The 19,919-nt window shown below is 31.5% G+C and overlaps 1 protein-coding gene across 3 annotated transcripts in view; it reads right to left on the minus strand.

Moving 5' to 3' along the window:
* CAB39L (calcium binding protein 39 like) overlaps positions 1-19,919 on the minus strand; it is a 138,483-nt gene that overhangs the window by 60,724 nt on the left and 57,840 nt on the right. The window contains exon 1 of one of the 3 annotated variants that reach the window (XM_039839383.1): positions 12,737-13,145. The exons of the other annotated variants lie outside the window; for them this stretch is intronic. The gene's annotated coding sequence lies outside the window, so the exon portion shown is untranslated. Of the gene's footprint in view, positions 1-12,736; positions 13,146-19,919 lie in introns of those variants that run through there. 3 annotated transcript variants of the gene reach the window in all.

Genomic DNA, 19,919 nt, shown 5'->3' on the forward strand with positions numbered 1-19,919 from the left:
ATAAAATACTAAAATATATATATATATATTACACACACACACACACACAACACACACACACACACACACACAATAATAGTCATAGATACCCCCCCATGGGCATATAATCCAAAACTGCATAGAGTAGAAATGACCCCACAGAAAATTGACTGAGAATAACTGAAAGGTACAAAATTAGTCAGCCTACATATATTTATTTATAAACAGAGCAAAACTCAGGGGCGGGGGGCGGGGGGGGAGAAAAGCCATTAAAATAAGACAAAATATATATTAATATCCCCTCTCCCCAAAATATGATATGCTATCATGTTCATAAAATAAGAACAGGCTGCTAAGAACGGTGAAGAAGAAAACATTCTTAGAACTAAAAGCATGCATGACTAAATAAAAATGCAGTAGAATAGTTGACTGGTTGAATGGTACAGAAGTGATAAACAAATAAGCAACTTGAAGACCAAGCCATGGAAATCTCCTGGAATGGAGAGGAAAAGACAAACAAAAACAAATAAGAACCTATTCAGAGAAAGGTTGGAAATATACAGGATAGATCCGGAGAGCCAATATTGATTGAATACTAGTTCTTAAAGGAAAAAGAAAAACAGAGATAACTGACAAAGAAAGAGTAACAAATAAATCAACAAAGAAAAATAATGGAAGAAAATTTCCTTAAGCTGAACAAAGGCACATGTCTTCAAATTTACATACGCTAGGGGATATACAGAGAGAATGCGAAAAGGCCAACTCTAAGAACATTCTAAAACTTCTAAACTCTGAGACTAAGGAGAAATCTTACGAACTTCCAAAGAGTGGGGAAATCCAGAGCAGCACCCAAGAACTAGACTCTAAGAGAAGAATCAACATTTGTGACTCGAAAACAAATGTTAAAAAACAGTGAAACACTGTTTACATAGTTTCTGGGGAAAAACTATTACACGTTTGTGAGGGCAAAGTAAAATTACTTAAGGGAGGAGATGGAGAAGGACTAGAAGAAGAGAAAGGAAGAAAATAAAGAAATAGGAACGTGAGTAAGTAGATGAAAAAGATATGGAGTTGAGCAAAGAAACCAATAAAATTTATAGTTAAGTCTAAATGAAGGCTGACATGTGTCTGTGAAACTTAATACAACTGTCAAAGTACTCTTAAAGCATTTTGATAGAGGCAAAATGTTACAAAAAATAAACAATAACCTGGAAAAACACAAATAAATAAAATTATTTTATAGACTTTGTTCAAGGGAACAACAGATACAATAGGCAAAACTTTCAACTATCAAAAGGGGGAAAAAGGAACAAAAAATAATTTGAATCAGTAAGAATCAAGAATGGAAAGAAAAAGTAAAGGCCAAGCAAATAGTAATTAGAGAATACAAAATAGTACAAAAGGAATAAGAGCAAAATACATATAGATGTGTTAAATTCAACTACTAAAAAAATCAAGATTCAAATTGAGTTAGTGCTCACACGTGTGCACACACACAATTCTGCTATAAACCCAGCAAGGGACATAACTAAAACAAAAATGACACAACTAATTATTATTGGGACTAGGACATATATTTATAGATTACATATAATAGATATAATATAAATATATGTCAATCTTTTATAAACTGAATAACATTTTATATATGTTGGGGAAAATAAAGACTGTATTACATACCTATTTTTATTCTGTGATCTTGATTTTCTCTGCTAAGTAGAAGAACAAGTCACTACTAGAGAGAGATAAAGAACAGAGGAGTATAATATGGACTTTAAGAAAAAAAAAAGTTTAGAATAGCTACTGATAGAAATGGAAACAGAAGTTACTAGGGAAAATAATTTAAGTTATTTTCAGTTAAAATATGTTCAATGTAGATCCTACGTACATATAATTCTTGTCAATAAAATCAGACTATGTTAATAGAATATATCAAATTGGATTATTTAATTTGGGGAAATTGGTGTATATAATTAATTTTATCAATAAGTCCAATAATACAAATGGCCAACAACTATTTGAAAAGATGCTCAACATCGCTTGCTATTAGGGAAATGCAAATCAAAACCACTATGAGATACCATCTATTACACGTTTTAGAATGGCTATAATTAATAGGACAAGTAATAACAAATGTTGGAAAGGATGTGGAGAAATAGGAACCCTCATACACTGCTGATGGGACTACAAATTGGTACAGCCACTATGGAAAACAGTATGGAAGTTCCTCAAAACACTAAGAATTGATCTACCATATGGTCCAGCAATCCTTCTACTGGGTATTTACCCCAAAGACTTGAAACCCATAACAGAAAAGATATTTGCACACCAATGTTCATAGCAGCACAATTCACAGGGGCCAGGACATGGAAACAACAGAAGTGTCCTACAACAGATGATTGGCTAAAGAAGCTATGGTACATATATACAACGGAATATTACTCAGCCATACGAAGAGATGAAATACTGCCATTTGCAACAACGTGGATGGACCTTGAAATAATCATACTAAGCGAAAAAAGCCAGACAGAAAAGGCTAAAAATCACATGATATCACTAATATGTGGGATATAAACCTAAAAGCAACAAATGAACAGGACAAACAGAGACTCATGGACATGGACAATGAACTAGTGGTTACCAGATTGTGGGGCAGGGGAAATAAATAAAATGTCTAACAAATAAATAAATAAAGTGCTTAAAAATTTTTTAAAAAATAAATAAATCAAGAGCAAGAGAAAAAAATAAGTCCAATTAAAATTATTTCAGTTTATGACAAAGTCATCAATAAAATAAAATCTATAAATAAATCTCAGCTCAATAAAAAATAAAATCATTGTTACACCAAGATACATCATAATTAAAATGCCAAAGGTTAAAAGCAAAGAGAGAATCTTAAAAGCAGCAAGAGAAAAGCAGTTAGTTACCTACAAGGGAGCCACCATAAAACTGTCAGGTGATATCTCAATAGAAATGTTTCAGGCTAGAAAGACCTACAAAGAAAATTCAAAATGATGAAAAGCAATGACCTACAACCAAGATTACTCTACCCACAAAGCTATCATTTAAAATTGAAAGACAGATAAAGAGCTTCTCAAACAAAAAAAAAAACAAAGCTAAAGGAGTTCATCATCACAAAGCCAGTATTACAGGAAATGTTAGAGGAACTTAAAAAAAAAGAAAAAAAATATAAAAAATGAATAATAAAATGGCAATAGCTACATATCAAGCAACAATTACTTTAAATGTAAATAGATTAAATGATCCAATAAAAAGATAGTGTTGCTGAATGGAAAAGAAAACAAGATCCTTATATATGCTGCCTACAAGAGACTCACCTCAGATTGAAAGATACACAGAGACTGAAAATAAAGAGATGAAAAAAGATGTTTCATGAAAATGGAAACAAACAAACAAAAAGGCTGAGGTAGCAATACTTATACCGGACAAAATAGATTTTAAAACAAAGGCTATACAAAGAGACAAAGAAGGACCCAGTTATCCATACACTTCTGGGTATTTATTTGGAGTAACCCAAAACACTACTTTGAAGGGACATGTGAATCTATATGTTTGCTGCAGCATTATTTACAGTAGCTAAGATATGGAGTCATCCTGAGTGTCCATCAATGGATGAATGGATAAAAAAAAAATGTGGCACATATATACAATGGAATATTACTCAGCTATAATAAGAATGAAAGCTTGCCATCTGCAACAACATGGATGGACCTAGAGGCGTACTGTGCTGAGTGGAGTAAGTCAGACAGAGAAAGACAAACTTCACATGTAGAATCTTGAGAACAGCATAAACAAATAAATAACAGAAACAAGCTCATAGGTACAGAGCATTTTGATGGTTGTCATATTGGGAAGTGGTAGGATGGGTAAAGCAGGGAAGGGATTAAGAGGAACAAATTGGTAGTTACAAAATAGTTATGGGGTTATAAAGTATAGCTTGGAGAATATAGTCAGTAGTATTGTAATAACTATGTATGGTATTAGATGGGTACTGGATTTATCAGTTATATAAATGTCTAATCACTGTGTTGTATACCTGAAACTAATATAATACTGTATGCCAACTATAATTGAAAAAATAAAAATATAAAGTGTTTTTTAAAATGGCTAACTCATGTCCCTGTGAGAAACCCAAATAGAGAACAGTATCTGTGTACCCTTATATTTCTATTTAACCTGTATCCAGTCAAAATACTATTTCCAAAGATTCCTAGGTTAGTTCTTTCCTGCTCCATAATTATCGCTGTCATTCATTTGTAATGAGTTGTTTAATAACTTGTCATTCATTTGTAATAAGTTATTTGTAATAAACTTACTTATTTGTTACAGATTGTATTACATTTTGGGTGGCTCATATTTGTTTTTGTTTTGTTTTTAATTTATATACCATAAAGTTCTCTCTTTGTGGCATATAGTTCTATGGGTTTTGACAAAAATGACTATTTTTTATTAAAAGAATTTTTAAAAAATCATTGTTAATGGAGTCATTATCACTAAAAGAGGCACAAATAAAAACCATTACTATCACACTATCATTTTTATATGTTCTGATCAATGCATTAAAATATAAAACAGAAATTAGTACAAAATTAGGGAAGGATGTGCAATTCACAGATAATATGATTATATACATTAAAAATCTAAGACAAATAACTAAAAAACTCAGACTTAACAGGATTTGAATAAAGTAGTCAAATACATGATAAATATACATAAATTACTAGCTTTCATACATAAGCAATAACAAGTTAGAAAATATAATGAAAAACATATCTCATTCATACTGAAAACTACATACAATATCTACTTCAGATCTATACTTGAAAAAAACTATAAATTTTAATTTTAAAAAGTTAAATATAAAAGTATATTATTATAGCATATTTAAAACCCACATAACCAACACAAAACCAGCAGAGAACTTGTAACTGGAATAGCTAAAGAATTCTCAAAATTCAGCAGTAAATTAACCAATAATCCAATTAGAAAATGGGTAAAAGAAATGAACAGATAATTCACCAAAGAAGATATAAAGATGGCAAATAAGCACGTAAAAAGTTGTTCAACATCATTAACCATTAGGAAATGCAAACAGAAACCACAATGAGATATTATTATGCACGTATCAAAATGACTAACATGAAAAATAGTAACAACACACCCAATGCTGGTGAGGATGCAAAGAAACTGGGTTGCTCATACACTGCTGGTGGGAATGTAAAATGGTACAGCTGCTTTAAAGAAGAATGTGGCAGCTTCTTATAAAACTACACATATGATCACTATACAACCCATTGCACTCTCAGGCTTTGATCACAAAGAGATGAAAACTTATTTTCAAACAAAAACCTGTACACAAATTTTCACAGCAGTATTATTTGTAATAGCAAAAAATTGGAAGCAATGATGGTTAAACTGTGATATATTCATACAGTGGACTACTAGTCATTAATAAAAATAAACATGCTATTGATATACTCAACAACTTGGATCTCAAGAGAATTATGGTGAGTGAAAAAAGCCAATCTCAAAAGGTTACATATTGAATGATTCCATTCTATATTCTTAAAATGTTAAAATTATAAAGATGGAAAACAGAAGATGCCAAGGGTTATGGAGGGGTGAGGGTGGAAGATGGCTGTAGCTAAAAAAGGTTGAAGATATCCTAGCAATGGAACTGTTCTGTATTTTGATTATGGTGATGTTCGCATGAAACTATACGTATGATAAAACTGCAAAGAATTAAATATACATACATGCAACATGAAGGCATGTAAAACCAGTGAAATCTACATAAGGTCTGTAAATTATATCTGTCAATTTTCTCATTGTGATACTATACTATAGTTATGCAAGATGTCATTATAGGGGGAAACTGGATGAAGGGTATACAAAATGTCTTTTTTTTTTTTTTAAGAAATCTGAAGTGTGTTTATTTGAAAGGGACATCTTGAGTTATTACACTAACTTTCCAAAGACATTTCTTTTTTAAAAAATTTATTTATTTAAATTATTTTCAAGTATACAGTACATTGGTTAGACTGTATTATTTTTTATAGCTACATGTGAATCAATAAATTAGAGATTTGTGATACATTTAAAATTTTTCTATCTTGGTGTTTTTCTGCATTATTAATTATGAGCACATTTCTTATTTCCTGAAACAATAAAGAGATTATATGGGAAAACTGCACATAACTAAGAAAAGATCGGATTAGAAAAACCTTGTTTTTGAATAGAAAAAAATGAATATTAATAAAATGTCAATTATTCTTCAAGTCCTTGGTTTGAAATAATTCCAATCACAAGTCCAAAAAAGTTTTTGGTAACTAAATTAACTATACAAAAAAGCAAGGATAACAAATCCTAAAAAGATAGATTACTTAGAAGGGAATGAAATTAAAAGTGTTATTAAGTACTATAAGTAAAACTGTGGTAGACAAAAACAGACCAATGGAACAAAAGAGCCCTGATACAGATGTTAATTAATATGAGTGACTTTCAAATTTCTGGATGTAAAATAATTTCTCTAATTTTAGAAGTGATGAAATAAACCTCAAGTGAAAAGACTGAAAAATCAGTCAATACAAATATGCTACGAATCTAATAAATTTTTGAATTTTTATGGATGAAATAATAAATTATAGGCAAACAACAAGTAAGAAAATTCCATGGTATAAAAATAAAAGACAGAAAACTAATATCATTATAAAAGGAGATCTCTTAGAATGAATTAAGAAAATTATTAAGGAAATTATATATAGATATGGAAAACCACAAAGGAGAAAATCCAATTAAAAACATAGTAAATGTTTATTCTCTATAATGAAAAAATGTAAACTCAAAGTGAAAGACTGCTTTGCCCATTATATAACAAAGTTTTCTGTTGTTGTTTTGAGAATTCAAATCTACTGATGGTGAGATGCAACAAGCCTTCTCTTTTTTTACTGGTGGGAAAAAAAAAACTGGGCAGTTTTATGGCTATATGGATCTAGAAACTTTAAATATTCACAACCTCTGACCTAGTAGTAATTCCACTTCTTACAGTTAATGAGATCTTATAGTAACTGCAGTTTTGCTTTCTTTCTTATATGCCTTATAACCAATGGTTTGATGAAATACAGTATATGGCTATGAAAATGTTTATAAAGAATGTGAAAAAATGGAAATGTTAAAAATACCATCCCACATTACAGAGTTTAACTACAACTGTGTAAAAGCAAACAAAAATACAAGTAGACAAAAATCTATGCATAGAAAAAAATGTTTTAAAAAGGTAATAGTGATTGCCTCTGGGTAGCTAGCTGTGGATAATTTTCTTCTTCCTTCAAATTTTGTTTTTTTTTTTTTCCAAACTTTGTTTAATAACCATGCAAATGCTTTTATAATGGAAACACCTCATAAACGATTTTTTTATAACTAAACAACCATTTTTTAAAAATTCAAACTGTGGAATATCTGATTATCCTGTCTTTTCAAAGCATTAGTCAGACAAAATGATTTCTGTTACTTTGGCTATGAAATTTCATAGAGCAGTAAGTGGCTCAGACTCTGGAGAAAAAGCCAAACAAGATTATTCAGCTCTGCTCCTAGGGAATTCAGTCCCTGTAGATTTTGTAGTCGATTCTGGCAACATTCCCTTTCCTAATACACAGTGAAATATTTCATGTTTCTAACTTATGTGTAAATGCTATTAAAGATGGACCAAAATCAATCACTTGGGTGAACCCATCTGAATATGTTCGGTGAAGTAAGAGGAGAGGAGTATTTGAAGAGAGAAAGGAGAAGCTAAGAGAAAAGGTCATTTGGGGCACTAAATGCCCTCATTGTCATCCCTTAAAATATTTTAAAGGGAAATAAATATAATATCTGTAGGAGGCTAATGGGTATTTCTAGTCTTTTATATCTAACCTTAAATTGTGCTGTTCAATAATAGTCCTAATTTCAAAGGTTTCCACTGAAGTTTAAGGGAGTGGGAAATTTATCTCTGAAGCAAAGAAAAATTTCAAGATTCCCATGGGTAAAACCATAAAAAGTACAACCAAACTGCTAACTCACTGTAAGGAAGCCAATTCAAAACCGAGCCTTCTTTCCCTTCACCTAAAATTCCTTCTTTGAGCTTGATAATTTAAACTTAAGGAATGGGTATCGTCTCTTGAATTAAAAATAAATAAATAAATAAACCTACCATCACATAAAAAAATTTCAGATAAGTTCAGGAAGTACCATTTTTTAAAAAATCTGTATTCCAAACAGAACTCACAGATAGAAATAATGCAATTAAAAGTGCATCTATGGCAAATACTTAGGCCTATAAGATTCATTTTTTAAAAATGGGATGAAAGTTACATGAATGTATACATTTGTCAATATTCATTGAACTGTTCTCTTAAAATGGGTAGATTTGATTGAATGTAAATATTAAAATAAAAAAGTATACCTAAAAGTTCTACTGTATTCGCTGTATTCAAGTGGGTCTCTCCCCTTATATCCTGCCATCCCTACCTCTGGCAAAATCATATTTTAGAGTTACTGTCACAGAGGTAATAAACTTCAAAGCGTATCATTATAGTTACATATACTATGACACTAAATCCATTACAAAGCACATTCAAAGTTATCTTCCATTCAATGTCTTCTATCCTTCAACTATTCCATTTTTAAATATACATCCTAGGTGTAATTAAAGCATCCCAATTGAATTTTGTACTTGAATATTTATAGAAATAAGTGAAAATCAATAGACAATAAAGTATAAATGAGGACTTTCACTGATCATTCTTTTTCTCAGTTCAAAATGACTAGGAATCATTTTGTTCTTCTAAGTTTTATTAACGAGTTTGAGGGAGAGACATTTTCTAAATATGAATAATTTACATAGAGAAATGAAAAACTTGTGGAAAGTTTTCTATGCATCCTCATTCATCTGGAAGCCTTGACCAGATTTATATAGAATAAAAACTCTTTCATAAGAAGAGAAACCCATGTCCTTGGGAATTCCTCCTTAATTATAATGTACTGTAACCACTGGAATAACTTAAAAATAAAATTAGCGTATGAGGTTAGGAATACAATTACTAATTTATTTGTTATAAATAACCTACTAGATTACTGTTGCAGGAAAAACAACCAGTAATTTCATGCATTAGGTTCATAGTAATGTTCCTGTTGACAGCTCCAATCATTTGTTGAAGTTAAAATTTTTTACATCTATTAGCTATTAATGATTGTCAATGAATGATAATTTTATATTAGAATTTCACAATCTCAATTTATAACAGAGATCTGAAGCTAGGTCAGTATTCTCAAAAACTAGTAACTATAATCAAACATCAGATCTCTGAAATTCACAGTGGTTATTCTTTATAACAGAATCATTAATGGAAACTCAAAATTCACTTTGTTAAGTCTTTCCTGTAAACACATACATAATACACATAGCAATCATAAAACTTTGATTACTGTTATTTATATTAAGACAAGGTTTATAGTTATAGTTTAAAATGTAACTATTTCATAGTTTCAGTAAGCCCCTGTGCCTGTCTCTGAACTGTTAATCTATAAAAACATTAACATGGGAGAGTACAGATGAAAGTAATTTAGCTGCAGACAGCTCATATGCTATAGACTTCTAGGTTTGTATAGTTTTTCTGGCTGGGTAGGTTAATATAATCTTTCATACCTTCCAAAGATGGAAGAGACTAGATGTGTTCTTGCCAAAAATTTAAGACATCTAAGCTACAAAACTGAAAAGTATATTGTCTCATTTACAAGCAGTAAATATTTCAATTTAAACCAATTATTTTAATTATCAATGGAATACTAAGGAGAACCATAATTAAAAAGCATGCTAATATAGTTTTAAAAGCTTTTTTCCTTGTTAAAGAAATATCAGTAAATATTATCTTTAAGCTACATTTTTAAATATATATGCACATGTAAATACAGACATCCATATCTCAAATAAAAAACTGCTCAAATTATTCCATCTTATTTCATTCAATCAATATTTATTAAGCACCTGTTATATGCCACTTAGGACTATGCAAAATCATTACTTTTTAAATATGATTTGCCACATGAAAAAATGGCAATTTCTGAACTTTTCTGAATTTTTATTATGTGGTGGTAGGTTTAGTTTAAATTTTTTTTAAATAAACAAAGACAGTGCTTTTTTGGTCAAATAGGAAAGTTTTTCTGCCACTTAAAATTATCCAAGATAAATGTAATATACATTCATTGTATTGTTATCTTATTATTAATTACTTTATTACATTTGTTTATTGTATTAATAACTTTTAAATTTTATATATTTGCACTTTAGAGGAACTTTTAGCACCAGTGTAACTAACCTGAATTTGGATTGACCTAATTTGAGTTTTCCAAACAGGCCACATTTCTTGGTATGGATCCTAGTACACATTTGCAAATACATAATTCTTCTGAGTTAAAGTTGACATCTTACTTCAGAATGCCTCAAGTACTCAAGATATCTAGCTTGTAAACTGCTTCTCTCATCACCACCCCTACTCATTCAGGATCGCTACCAAGTTATCCCATGGTCTTTTCTTTTTCTCTAAATAGTTAGGCCTATTCTGTACTACTATTGCTTTGTTTGCATTTCACAGTTCAATCAGTTCTTGTCAGGCTCTCTCTCTCATAATAAAAACTGTGTATCCATAAACCCCTTTCCTATTTTGGATACCTATGAAAAATTACTCAGTTCCATTTTTGTGAACCAAAAAAAGAGTTTAGTCCTTATCTCGTATCTATTTATTAGGTACCTACTTATGTGCCAGAGAGTGGGCTAAAGCTCACACATGGGGTAATAAGCATAAAAGCAAATGGCTAGAAATAGCCTTGTAGCAATGAAAAGAAAAATCACTGATTTTAATGTGAGACTAATTTCATATACAGTGCAACCAATCTTGAAAGCTCTTAAAAGTACCCAGAAGTCCTACTTATAAGCATCCTTCCAAATACTCATCTACCTCTTATTAAACTTGCTTTTCTTCAAGCGCATTAATATTTATAATAAATAAAGATAATGCCTTATTCAACATAATTGTTTTTATATTTAGTTTCATTACTAGAATTGATTTTCTAATATTTTTTCAGGATGGCAATGGTTTTGCTACTATGTGAGTAAAATATATTCTTAGGCTATAATAAAAGCCTAAAAATCATTTGTTAAATTGTTTTCCAGGGAAGATAAATCCCCAATTCCCAAGAACCCACTCACAAATGAACTTCTAGAGTACAAAACATCTATCAACTGGGAATGACTTATTCTTTATTTCTATATTTACACTCTTATGGGCTTAAGAAATGGTACCACCACTAAGGTAATACCAAAGAATTACTAGTTCAAAATAAAAAAAAATATTTTGAATATTGAAGCTGTGTGCCAATTCTCCATCAGTCCAAGAAGGACTGAGTGTGGGGAATTCTGTGAAGAAGTAAAAGTTGTTTGTGATATTTCACTGTTGCATCTACTTTTGACTAATTTAAGTGCAAGATACTGACCCAGAAAAGGTTTCCACAGACCAGCTGAGTTCCTTCTTAAACAGACCAACAGGCCAAAAAAAAAAAAAAAAAAAAAAAACCCTCACAAAACAAAACCTGTTCTACAGGCTTCTGCATACTTAGAAGAAACATCAGAGAAAGTACAGCCATTTTATGTTATGGTTAGGTACAAATCCTTTTAATATGCTTACTGACACTCTACTGAAGTTTTCATTTCAGCTAAGTTGTTCTGTCTCAAAGGACTCATTTGAATCAATAAAAACATATTTTTGAGGCTGGCAAAGAATAGATTAGAAACTTTGCTTGGAATGGTTCATCTTTATGCAATGACTCAGTTCAGCAGCTAACAATATACACTTCCTCCCACAGAGGAATGATTACATGCCTTCCATTGATGCCTTTAAAAGGACATATATAAAGTTAGCATATGATCTCTTGTGTTGTTTATAACAGAATGTGAATGCATATTTTAAGAGTTTATTTTTCCTTTTTCTGCTCTATTGCTTACACACATATATGCATCTTGTTATATTAGTTCTTCATCAGACCAACATTATATGAGAGCTTGGTATCAGCTTTAAGAACAAAATAATTTAAAATCTTTAATTTAAAATCCATGTGCATTCATTTTGTATCAAATGGTAAATCTGATATGTAAATTGTCTAATTTTAATTTTCATTATAGGAGTCTGAAAAAAATCATGTGTCACTTATTAGATCTAACAGAGCATTCAACATTTAAATTATATATCTTTTTAATTAATGGTATGATTAACATTTCTATTTGAATCATGAGGGAATGCTGTAATTTATAGTAATTTATAATACCAAACATCATAACTATAATTTCAAACTTACTGACACTAGACATAGATAACTTTTGAATTTTCATGCAGTTTAAAGAGAAACATGAAAAATGATATATGCCATTATTTTATTTTTAGAAACTCTTTGTAAATAAAAATCTATTTCCAAAATAAGATATTTCATGGACACATAGTTGGTAGTGGTTCAAGTGCCGTAGGCAACAGAGAAGTATTGTTTTGTAGTTGTTTTTTTAAACCTCTCCTAGTAACAGCAGTTTATCATGCACAAAGAAACAAGGTAACGACATGATTTAAAATGAACATATAAGCACTAAGTGTAAAACTTCAACTAAAACTAACATTTACCATATTAATTCTGCTTCTATACCCTGGCTGATACTCACCAAATGTTATAGAAATGCCCAGGCTTGTCTAAGCAACAAAAAGTAGACACATGGTGAGGTGCTGAAGACAGCTCTCTCCTGGGCTCAAAGCACGTTAGATGAAGTAGCCTTTATCTTCCATTCAATAGAGGGTGCTTCCTATTACCAAGGCATGGCGGAGAAAAGAGTTTCCACAATCCCGTCTTGACTTTCTGTCTCTCTCTTTGAAGAGTAACAGTTACCACCGGAAAACGTTAGCAGAAAATGATCACTTGAACACTCACACAGGCAGCTGTAAATTTCCACTCTCTTTGCTTGCTCTCAGATTCCAAGCCTCGCTTGTCTCTTAATCTGTCACAGGCAGTTCTGTTTCTGGTCAAACCAGCTTGCTTATGTGTTCATTCTCTTCTCCCTCTTTAATACACTCTTTTAGATACATACCACACAGTCAAAGCTCCCTCTTTTTCTTCCTGTCTCCCAATGGTGCAACGTCACAACAATGTGTGTAAAGCAATCAAGCTGAGGTAAATTTCATGCTTGGCAAAAAAAAAAAAAAAAAAAAAAAAAGGAGCCTAGGGATAAACAAAAATTTTTTTCTCATCACATTTTTTTCCCTTTAAGTCCTATACTTATTCACGCATGGGGTTTTGTCAACAGATTAAACTGGCCTGACCATCTTGTTTAAATAAAGGTTTCTAACAAAGGCATGTTGACAGTGATAATAACTGATTCATCTGCTAATGTTAGTTCCTCAGAGAAGATGCTATTCTCAATCATAATAAGAAAGTGTAGCAAGTAAATACACAAATAATTTTATCTTGAAACTTAACTACTCAAAAAATTTAATCTTGAGCTTTAAAAAGTAAGGAATAGTTTAGAATTATTCATAATTTAATTTTAAGTGTAATTTTGTGAAATGTTAATGTATTTTTAAATAGGGTATATTTTGAAACATAGAACCAACATCTGCAGTTATAAAATGGGAAATTATAAAGAACAAAGACAAGTATTGACACCAAAAATAATAAATAGAGCAGCTTACCATTCATGTGTAAACTAAATGTAATTATTTTATTTTGTTTAGAAAGTCTCCCTACCTCACACACACATATAAGCATTATTGGTCAGGATGCATAATACCTCTTCAATAACAATTGAAAAAGCTAAAGGCTACAAAACAACAACAACAACAACAACAAAAAACACCTTTTTTTTTCATTATTATACATGGATAATTATAGAATAAAATATCTTAAAATCATGGATCTCTGCAAGGTTTGGGAATGAGGAATTAGGTAGAAAGCTGAATGAGATAGTAACAGACTTAGGTGGCATTTGCAGGACTCTTTGGAAATAGGAAGCGATGTACTCAGCTTGGAATACATGCTGGCTCTGTGAGAATGCTAGTCAAGCCTGTTTTGGAGTTTTCTGTTCCAGTTCCTTAGCTCCAAAGATTTTTAGGTTTTCTGTCTCCTACTTTGTGTTACCAGTCAAAATTCTTGGGCTCTCCTTCTGATGACAGATCTCCCAATTACAGAGCTGACAGAAGTAGCTAGTTATTAGACCTATTATTATTTTAATCCTACTCTCTGCAGAACTAAAATCTCTTAGTGATACAAGCTTACGTAAAGTAAAAGGTAAATATTTATTAACAGCTGTTTATAATCCTTAAGAAACATAAGCAAATAAAACTTGGCTTCATTTCTTAATCTACATATCATATGTTTAATATATATTTCCTGATATACACATATTTATTTAAAAATATATTTCTTAATCTAGTTCATTTAAAGTAGACCTTAAAAATTTAAATATATTATAAGATAGTTTGTATCTTAACACCTAAGAAATAGGCATCAAAGGAGAATAGAGATTAGTTTGCTCATTATTCTTTCAGTGAGTATTTTTGTAAAATTTCAGTTTTATTTATCCCATTTTTAAAGAAATGTTAAATGGAAATTATCCCAAAACACTAAAAGGAATTAAGTGCTTTGTATCTTCCTGAGTCTACAATTACTGAAAGAGTTCTGGTATAATTGAAGAAATTCAGAATTTGTAGTGAGGGGCACTTAGAATAACTACAAGGTTAATTTTTTTTTAAGTCACTTTAAAATTAGTAGATGTTATAGCAATCTATGATTCTAAGCCTCAAAATAAAGACAAGGTATTTAAAATATATAATAAGCCTGAGTACATATGATTGTCTGTATGTTTATATTTGACTCCTACTAAATACCATTTTTAAGATGCACACAAAGAAATCACAAAAAGTGACCTTACATTAGACCTCAAAGAAATTAATACATTTGCAGAGGAGAAATAGTACAAGCTTCATCCTCTGAATACAAGAAGTTACTTTACAAAATTTTTCAACAGATAAGCAAATGTTCTTCTAAAAATCCTATTAATACTTGAAAATTAAAAAGAACATTCTTCCAAAAATTATTTGGACAAAGAATTAAAAGTACATTTACAATGACTTCTGTTTCAAGATACAACAAAGTAACAGAATTGAATTTACTCTTCTGCCTTACATAACTAAAAACTGGTCAAAATATATAAAACGTTGGTTTTCAGATACTAAACACCAGGCAGCTCAGCCCAGTAACCATGGAGAGAAGAGAAACAAACAAGGTAAGAGTTACAATTGCCTTATCCAGCAGGGAGGGAAACCCAAACAGTGTGACTGTCTCCCCTTGTTGAAGAAGCAGAGTTGAGAATTCAAGAAGGCCAATGTGACTAAAATTCACAGAGCAGAGTTACCAGAGAGGAGACAGCTGCAAAGAGAGCCCCAGAGATCTACAGAGGGTTCCCTCAAATTTCCATCTGAGAACTGACCAGTGCATGTCTGTGGAGAAAACTCTCCATGGCCAAGGAAAGAACCACTAGAGAGAAGGAGGCTGAAGAATTCCCAGCATTCACACATGCTGGGAATAGTTCATGTCCCCAATGGCCAGAGTGAAGAAATCTCATAATAAATGGGAAACTGAGTTGAGTAGTACTCAAAATATTGCTTCAGTAGTGGCAACAATTTAATTATAGGATGTTATGGTCCCTTCTAACAGAGCTTACAAGTAGTCCTTGAAAGGACTGAATTCTTTCCAAAGAAATTAACTGCATCTTAGAGAAGAATTCAAAATATTTAAAGAAATTTTTAGAAATCTAGCACACAACATAAAATTCACAACGTCTAACATCCCGTCAAAAATTACCAGTAGGAAAATACAATGCATAATAAGGAGAAAAAATCAATCAATAGGAACTACAGGGAAATAACACAGATTAGTATACAATTCCATTAAAACAGCTATTACAAATATATTCCATAAGTTCAAGAAGGTACAAAAGAAAGCACAAGGAGAGACATGGAATATATACAAAGACGACCCAAATCAAACTTTTAGAGATTAAAGTACGATTTCTAAAGTGAAAATTATACCAAATAGGATGAACGGACTGAATACTGCAGAAGAAAAATGGGTAAACTTGTAGACTGAGAGACGTTATCAAAATAAAACACCGAGGAAAAAAAAGACATAAATAAATAAACAGAGTAACCCCGAACTATGGAAAAACGTCAAGCAATCTAACATACATATCATTTATGTCCTAAAAGGAAGGGAGAAGAGGAAGCAGAAACTTGAAAAAATAACAACTGAAAATTTTCCAGTGAATAAAATTCATAAATCCACAGAAGAGCAATGATACAGAGAAAAAGATACATAACATACAGAGAAAAAGATACATAACATACAGAGAAAAAGAAAGAAAGAAATGAGAGCAGATTCTTCATCAAAAACAACGCAAGTCAGAAGGCACTAGAGCAACATTTTTAAAGTACTGAAAGAAAACTCTCAATATCTTTCAGAAATGAAGGAACAGAAAAGCTGAATTAATTACCAACAAATGAAAACTAAAAAAATGTTAAAGGAGGTCCTTCCCTCTAGTAGGAAAAGTATTATATTAAATGAAAATCTTCACAAAGGAATGAACAGAACCAGAAATAATAAGTATACAGGTAAATATAAATTTTTTTTCTTATTTTAAAAATCCCTTTCAAAGAGAATTTATTTTTAAAACAAAAGTGGTAACAATGAATAAAGTTTAAAGAATAATTTTCAGTTAACATCTAATTTATCTTTTAATATATTGGTAAGTATATATGACTACCATTACATCAGAGAACTCTAATTCAAACTGTTGAATTAGTTTACCTGCTGCAAAATCAAAACTTTTATTTTACAATGTTAATTCGCAATTGAGAAAAATTTCAGAGAATGAGATTTTCTTATTAGATAGAAATAGTAAGGAGCTATAAATGATGTAGTTCCCTGGAGTTATTTCAGCTATTGAGAAAAGCAAAGACAAAGAGTTAAAAATGTAAACGATGCATATAGATCAAGTTATGGTCAAATGACATCATGGTACACTAAATAACCAACAATTCCACAGCTATCTGAATACAATAAAACATGTGAAAAATGACATCACTTTACGAAATCTCAAATTACCTCCTCCATTTTAGCAGTCACATTTACATTATTGAGTGTTACAAAGTTATAAGACAGCTTCCATCTTGGTATATATATCTACTGCAACATTTCACAAGTTCTAAGTGTTCTAACTGGTAATAGAAAATTTAAAGGCATGTTATTGAATTGGTTACTCCATCAAAATAACACATTAATGGTTAAAAAAGTTTACTGTCAACAATAATAACTGACACAAAAACGAATTTGTCATGTTAAAAAATCAAGACTACCATGTAAAATACTAAACATATATACATATTTTTATGATTACTGTATCTGCAATTTAGTGCTGTTAGAGCTACTTCAAACTTGATTCAAGAGCATGTAACCAAAAGAAACCTTGGAGCTGGACACAGTCACAAGTTTGAGCAAGGGTGACTGTTAGTCACATTTGGAAAACTTGTCCAATGTTGGCAGGACCATCATTGAAAGTACAGATGTGGGGCAAAGGTAGATGTGGATGCTGAGCGACCAGGTTGGACTTTTTTATGGCATGGTATTGTATAGTACACAAATGTAACTTAGTGAATCCAACTGTATGTGCTTTGCAATGAAAGCATAGTGCAGATAATCTCACCCGACATCTCTCTTAATGATTCTTAGCCTGATAGAAGACTTGAAGTTGCTCTTCATAGTGAGCCACTCAGTATGCCTTTCTCTTATCTCCCAGGCCTGTCAATAACTTAGCATTCACGCTAATACACTCATTAGCCAAGCTGGTCAATAAGAGCACCCCATTCTTATGGTTATGGTTCTTAACAGTGATCTAGAAGGACCAGTCATTTTTTAGGGATTGTTATGGCTACTAAAAGAGAGGCCCAAGGGCTTCTTTCCTTTTGAAAAGATCATGGGGACCAAGGCCATGTAATTTGCCAGGGGCCATCCTTGCAACCATAGAGAGAACCCAACTGTGAATGAAGACAACACAGAAAAAAGAGAGAGAGAAAGATCTCCAGTGATATTGTTTAAGCTTAGGCTGAAGTTAGCTTTAATCTAGGGTCCTTTGGCCTTGGCGATGTTGCTATTTGGGCTGGATAATTCTTGTATGAGGGAGAGGGCGTTCACGGATTGTGAGATATGTAGCAGTATCTCTGGCCTTTACCTAGATGCTTCCCCAGTTGAGAATCTCTGCCGTGATCCTAGGCTTTTTGGTTACAAGATCCTTAACTTCCTTTTTCTCTAAACTCATTTGCCTTGGGTATGTTACTTACAGTCCAATTGTTTTAGCTAATATATTTTTATAGCTTTTATTTGTAAATATAAATAAATATATTAATTAAACATGAACTCTAAAACCAATAGAGTAAGATTAACAATAATCTTTTATTCACATTGCTTTTCATCTTCTATTAATCAAAGCCAGGAATTGTTGAATCTGGGCCTGCTGTTGTGATTTTTGTCTCTAACAGGCTTCATCGCTCTGCCTATTACTCAAACTCCCAGGTTAAACTGCTTCCATCTTGGCCACCTCTTCCAAACAAATAGGGCAAACATGTCCCTTATACACAGGCTGCATCTCAGCAGATTTCTCTCTATTCCAGGACTGACTGATCTGTGCTCAACAAGAGAGAAGTGGCAGGAGATGCTTGGGTCTTCAGGCTCTTCTTAGGTTCTGATGTTTTCTTTCTAATCATATCTTTTGTATCTTCTAATCATCTTAGGTTCTTTCATATCTCTCTCACACTTTGTGCCACCCTGCTTTTGCTCATACTAATTTAGCTCAGAGCTGTGATCACACTGGAGAGACAAATAAGCAGGTAATAACAATAATGCTTAGGAAGTTCTTAAGCTCTTAGGTTCTGTATATGCCCTTTAAATTATTCTTTCCCATGTGAGCTCATTCTTTTGTCTTTTACTCAAAATCCTTTGACTCAAATTATACCCAGGTGCAGCTTTGCAAAACTATATATTGTCCCACTTCTAATTATAACTCATTTTATTTACCTGTGACTTTGCTCTTTTACAATATCATTATCATGAGGAAGGTGACTTGAAATCTGGCCATTAGAAGTGATATCTAGAGTCTTAAATAAGACTCCCATTCTTTTTGATTGAATTTTTCTCATATCCTTGGATCATTCAGAATTTTTGATTACAAGAAAGCAGAAATTTTAAAGACTCCTTTTGCTCTTATCTAGCCTGCATCTTTCACAAACCCTTTAACCAAATTTACTTATTTATTACTTAAAATAATAAATTCTCATTTATCAGTTCTATCCATCGCACTACTTTCTATGTACATATCCTTCTGTATTTAACTCCCTATAGAAAAGGGTCAGCCTGTAATTTTTCTCTACATTCTCCTTACCTGATTAATAATACTGCAGTTACCTAAACAGATAGTAGTTTGCTCTGTGTTTGTTTCAATTATATTTCTAAGGTTGGGCGGGTACAGTAGAACAAGAACTCTAATACTTTAACACAAAATGTAAATTAACATAATTTTTCTGCAGAAATATTAACAATAAGTGGTAAAAACCTTAAAATATTCACATACCTTTTTACATAGTAATTCAGTGCTTACAAATTTATTCTTAAAATTATAAATATGCAAGAAAGAATATACAAGAATGTTTATCACACTACTATTATAATAGCAAAAACAAAAGCAAAAAAAATTTTTTAAGTCCCAAACTATGGAATTGATTATATTTAATGTTACATGTAGCATG

Source organism: Pteropus medius, unplaced genomic scaffold, assembly GCF_902729225.1.
Source record: "Pteropus medius unplaced genomic scaffold, Ma_sr-lr_union100, whole genome shotgun sequence".
In the NCBI taxonomy this organism is placed as follows: Eukaryota; Metazoa; Chordata; class Mammalia; order Chiroptera; family Pteropodidae; genus Pteropus; species Pteropus medius.